At 49.7% G+C, this 6,000-nt stretch overlaps 1 protein-coding gene across 3 annotated transcripts in view; it reads right to left on the minus strand.

Moving 5' to 3' along the window:
• The window catches only part of RASSF8 (Ras association domain family member 8), a 119,330-nt gene extending 113,846 nt beyond the window's left edge, over positions 1-5,484 (minus strand). For 2 of the 3 annotated variants that reach the window (XM_057702084.1, XM_057702081.1), the window contains exon 1: positions 4,575-4,789. The gene's annotated coding sequence lies outside the window, so the exon portion shown is untranslated. Of the gene's footprint in view, positions 1-4,574; positions 4,790-5,423 lie in introns of those variants that run through there. The other variant, XM_057702086.1, reaches the window with a different exon arrangement.
• Between the last annotated feature and the right edge of the window lie 516 nt (positions 5,485-6,000).

Consider the following 6,000-nt stretch of genomic DNA (forward strand, 5'->3'; position numbering starts at 1 on the left):
AACTTCCTTAAGTGAAGCAAATGTATGAAAAGCTTAAGACTCCTTTTCATGCTGTTGACCAGCTAAACCACTCACTCCTCTTTAGTGAGAGCACCTGGCCCAGACCTTGGCACATAATAGGAGGTTAAAAATGCTTTAAGCCTCCTTGTTCTGCTCTCCTAACCCAAAGGCATCTAGCTTCTGATGGGCAAAAACTCAGGGTCCAAACCGCAAAGACGTATACATTTGGGGGAAACCTAGAGGTTGAGTGCAAAGAAGTAAATCCTACAATCAACTACAATCAACTCCCAAGTTCCCTGTACACTTAGTGACCTACCAGATACAAAACTAGAAAAAAATTGGACATACTACACTCTAAGGGTGTGAGGGAAAGTTCTAAGAGGAAACTAAAGTCCTGAAAAACTAAAGTTAAAAGAAAAGGTGGGTGATTATGTAAGAAGCAGAGGCCAGAAACATTAATAAAGACACAAGTACTTCAGAGTTATAGTGCATCAAGCTAATGTTTTGTAAAGAGCAACCACATGACAAAAACACTCAAAGCTTTAAGCCTTCCTTGGCCTTGGAAAGTCATGAGACTTTTTTGGCTAAAACACGGAATGCTTTAGTGAGAGGCGAAAAGAACTTCCAGACCTCTAGGTGGCTCCCATTTTTAAGCAACTACCTCTCTACCTTAAATGGCCAAGTGATACCTAGTTATTTATGCAAGTCACAGCAACAGCTGGACGGTACTAAACACCCTTAAAACTATAACTCTTTTTCTATTCCAGTTTGCCCTTCCTTCCTTTGAATTCTAGCGCTGTGCGATCCACAGCTGCTGACGAACATGTTATCATATGACGTGCAAAATAACATGACATGGTAAGTTTTTTCTTTCAGTAATCCTGTGCTGATGAAAAAACCATAATTCTTTTAATGATGTACTTAGAAAAAGGATTATCTACAACAGAAAATCACATGGGCAACACTAATTAAAAGGTGTCTCAATTTATTTATGAATTTTCCACAGAGCCCCAATATATTCATTTTACTTGACATCTGCAGAGGTTATTTCATGTTATACATGAAACCAACAAAGAAGGAACGGAGGAGACAGCCAGTCTGGCTTTTGTGTTAGGACAAGCAGATTTAACAGTGAAAAAGAAGGCAGTCAATATACAAATCACAACTCATATTACTATCTTATTCATTACAACAATAACTATTTATTGAGCATGTATTATATACGCACCAGGCACTGGGTATAGACTGGTGAATAAACCAGGCATTATTTCTGTCCTCAAGGGCAAAAGAGAAACATTAAACAAACAATACATAATTACAAATTGTGGTAAATATTAAGAAGGAAAAGATAACTGCTGTGAGGGAGACAATACAGGGCTTCTAAGTTTCATGACGATAAGGGTGGCCTTCTTGGAGAAGGCCTGTATAGAGGCTATCTGAACCAGCACCCAAGGATGAGAAACTACTCAAGGAGGTGGTTCTGAAATAGACCAGCAGCAGGTGCCCTCAGGTGAGTTGGCTAGAGAGCTCAAGGATGTGGCTGACCAGAGATGAAGATAAGAGACGGGGTCAAATCACACAGGACCTTGTAGGAACGTTGCAGATTTGACATCGTATTCCGAGAATAAGAGCTTTGAAGACTGTTAGCAGTAAGTGACTTCTTTCTTCTCTTTCTGGCTACTGGTGGGAAGAGCGGCTGGAAGGGGGGCAGAGTGTGTGCAGAAGGCCTCTGCAGTGGGGAAAGAGGACGGCAGCTAGAACTAGGATGGGAGCACAGCGGAGACTGAAAATCAGGTTTTAAAGAGATCATGCCAGAAAAGTAGACAGGACTTTGTGACAAACTGGTTGGGTGGGGGTGACAGAACAGAAGACAGAGTGGAAGATAACTCCAGCCTTCTGGCCTGAGCCAGATGAAATGAAAAACAGAAGGAACGGTCTGAAAGGTTGAGTAATCACGAGCTCAGTTCTTGAGAAGCTGCAGACCCTGTCTTTTGCTGACTAAGATGTGCCATGCACCATGTTAAGTGTTCTACTTGTCACAACATCGCTTTTAGTAATAATATCCCCATTTTACAGAAAGCAAACTGTAGATCACAGAGGTGGAAGCAGCATAGCCAAGCTCACTCAAAGTCATACTTGCCACCTGAGTCTGGTTGGCTGACTGTGGGGTAAGCATTCTTTCCACTATACGGAGCTCTTGGAAACTATCTCTACACTTTGAATTTTGAAATCTATTTAGGGTTGGAGCAAGCTAGCATCTGAGAAGAGTAAACAGGGGAGACATTATTTTTAAAATCCAAATCCTTAGTTATGATGCACAATGTTTTACTATTGCACTCCCATCCGTGCTCCTCTTCCACCTGCAAAGAGTTCTGCAATGTTCTGAACACCAGCAAGACATCTAGGACCTTAATACTTTACAATAAATAAGCAAAGCCATTATGCTAGGAATCAACCACAATGCAAAGAGCAACAATATCCAACACTGAACAATATTTTTACTCTCAAGTCATGACTACATCAATGTAAGAGAGATCAATTAATGAGTAAGAAAGTCTGAAACACTCATCATTTCTCCAAATGACCAAGGCATTCAAGTCAAAAATTAATGCAAGCCACCCAGGGCAGAGGCTACAAAAGCCAACCACTGAGATTCACATTAAAAAACTGCAACCTTAATAAAAATAAAATATCAGGAAAAAGAAATCATACCACAACCTCAGAGAATTTAACATCTGCAATTCCCAAATATCTCATCCAAATGCCAAATTCAGGAAAGGTGCACCCTAAAAAACAACTTAAACATTCTGTCTTCTTTTTAACTGATTTTCCTTGCAGCATATTCCCTTCAGCAAACTAAAATGCCTTTCTTCTCGGCACAGTGCCACGATTTCCTTCCTCTCTGAGCTCTCTGATGTCCCCCTTAGTTACTGAAGTCCCGAAATTAGGCTTCATCAATGAACCTAGAAAGAATTCAATGCATTACTGCCGAATGTGTCTATTATTGAGAGCACCAGCTTGTGACTTTTGAAAGGAGAGAAAATGACGCAGGGGAGATTTTTGAAAGGTTTTACCATCTACATTACAAATTATATTTTTGTTGGGTCTCATCCTTCAAAAGAATAATCTTCAAATTATGTTCAGTCTTAATTAAGTACGGTATGGTCACATATAATGTTTATGGTTTGGGGAGAGTTCCCCATGGGGATAAAGAGATAAAAGTACAATTAATATGCCAGCTAAAAGATAAAATCTCACAGAAACCACCCTCCGAGACCACGGTGCTCTGTCCTGCCACCTGATTCCTGTGTCCACGCAGCACCTCTCCCTGCAGAGGGCTGGCTGGCATTCACTACTGCCTCACCCGGGCAAAAGACGGGATGCTGAAAAGCCATAAGAAAGCTTCCCATTTTTCTGTTCCTTCACAACATGATTGCCAACTCCTGGCAACCGGGAGATGAAAGACTTAAGAAAAAAATAAACGGCAACCTGGGGCCTCCTATCAGAATGGATGGTTGATCCCACCTTCAGAAAATCAGAGATCTATACATATTTAAAGGTGCTTCCTGCAGACAAAACAGATCTAACGAAGAACTGCTGAGCCACATTACCCTGGAAAATCCATGAATGTTCGTCCTCGCTGTCACCAGGCTGGAGGAATTTTTTTAACGCAATGCTTTGATGTATTTACAGGGCTAACCTGACGGGTTTAAGTCAGCTATGAAACGTGTCCTGCATCTATTTCCCGTCTAAATGCCTAAAGATGAGGAACAATACTGACCCGCAATTACATCCAACGCTTGCACTGCTCAAGATGCCATCCGAGGCTGAGAAAGTAGTGATTTAGCAACACCAGGCGGCTCTAGGATGCTAAAATAACAACGCAACACCCGATTACGAGCTCAGGTACTCGGCGTGTAAGACCTTGTGCCACACGAGGACCCCATATTCAAAGCTCACATCTCTTCAGGTTCAATCTTATTAAGCTTTCTACGACGTACGCTCTCAAAGTTCTAGTTCGCAAAACGGAATCACTCTGAAAGTCCCCTGTTCTAGACTCCCCTCTCCAGACGGGTTGGCGGCAAGGGGGAATAAGGACAGAGGATGGTTAATCGTTCAAACAACATTTAAAAACCTGTAAACCAATCATCTTTTCAGAGGAAAAAATAAGCGTTCACCAAACCGCCGCTCGGCAAGCGAGCATCCAATTTCCATTTGGAGAGAAAAATATTAAAGAAGCCAGACACACATTTCCCTTCCCAACAAAAGTGGCCTCTAAACTCCCCGGCCAAGGACACTGGGAGGAAACAGAGAGGCTGGGATCAAGCTCGTACTCTCGCTCAAGGCGCGTGTGTGCGGCGGGGAGAACGCGCAAAGGGGAGACAGCGGGGAAAAGGTGAACCGGGGGAAGCGGGAGCCCGCGGCGGCGGCAGGGCCGGGGCAGATCGGGCGAAGAAACCCGGGGTGCCGCGAGAGGGGCCGGGGAAGGGGGAGCCTGGAGGCTCCAGGAGGAGGAGGGAGGGGTCCCGGACGCTGCCCAGAGCTCGCGGCCGCGGAGTAAAGTTAATACTTACTCAGTTTCGCAACTGCGCCGCCCCCGCAGGCCGCCCCGCGGGGCCAGCCGGGGCGCTGGGGACACGGCGGCGCCCGGAGCCCGGCGGCCGCCCAACACTGGTCTCCGGCCGCGCAGCCCCGCGCGCCTCGCTCCCCGGCGCTCCGCCGGCCGCGCGCCCCGCACCCGAGGGAGGCCGCGGCTCCCCGGCGCGCCCTCTCCGCGCACCTCCGGGCCGGCGCTAGGTGAGCGCGGACGCCCCGGGCGGAGGTGCCGGGGTGTGCGAACGCGCGGGCAGCCGCGGCACTGCCGGCGGGAGCCGCCCCCAGCGCCGCGCCGATGCCGCGGGCGGGCGGGCGAGGCTCGGCGAGGCGCGGGGCGTCGGGCGCGGTGCGGGGCGCCGGGCGAACGCGGGCGGCGTCGGCGGCGGCCGGCTCGCTCCCGCGGCCGGTGCCTCTGGGCGGGGGGCCGGGCTGGGGGGCCGGGCGGGGGGCCGGGCCGGGCCGGGCCGGGCCGGGCGGCCGGCGGCTCCGCCCCTTCGCCGGGCCGCGGGCTGAGCGCGCGAGAGCGGCGGCGCGGGGGCGCCCCCCTCGGCTGGCCGCTCGGGTTACAGCCGCCGCTCCCCGGCTCCCCCGCCCCGCGCCTCGCCGGTTCGCCGACGCCGGGAGAGACCTTGTAACGGAACTGGGACGCCAGCGCTGCATTGTGGGAGCTTTTAAAGCGGCGGGGAGCGCGGCGCGGCTGCTCGGGCCCGGGGCCCCCGCCCCACTCCCCTCCCCGGCCCAGCCCCCGCGCCGCCCGGCTGGCCGCGCGCCCCCTGCCCGCCGAGGCCTGTGGACCCGAGAGCCAGACATGGTGAGATGACTGGTACCTCGCTGACTCTCACAGAGCAAAACCTTCCGTAGCCCGGGGATGAGACTTGCAGAACTGCCCTCCACCGGCACTCTGGAAAGTAGGAGGATTTCTCTGCAGAAGGGTTTAAAAAAAAAAAAAAAAAAAAGGCCCTTCCATCCCCCCAGGTCTGGGTTTGAATTGCTTTTCATCTGGAGTGGCAGTGATTCAGCGACCCCCTTCTCAGCAGCAGGCAGTGACAGAGACAGGAGACGAAAAACACAGCGAATGAATCAGACGTGAGTAACCAAGTTTAGAAAGAGCTGGGCTCAGATTCAGAAAACCGCTCCCCCCTCGCCTCCCCCCCCCACCCCCTCCCCCACACCTACCTTTAAATACAGCGAATCGTCAAGGAAGGAAAGCAGTGCTTTTATATGGAAACGTAGATGTGTGTGCTGTTTTCACTATTCCGTCTCCTTTTTTTACGGCATGCAGTTACTCTAGCCACCGGACAAAATCCAGTCTTTGGTCCAGACTTGTGCTCACACAAGCCCACAACTCAGGAAACAGAGATCAGTTTGGAGGGAGATGGTATGAGGATGGATAATGGATGAGAT

This window comes from Hippopotamus amphibius, chromosome 12, assembly GCF_030028045.1.
Source record: "Hippopotamus amphibius kiboko isolate mHipAmp2 chromosome 12, mHipAmp2.hap2, whole genome shotgun sequence".
Lineage (NCBI taxonomy): Eukaryota > Metazoa > Chordata > Mammalia > Artiodactyla > Hippopotamidae > Hippopotamus > Hippopotamus amphibius.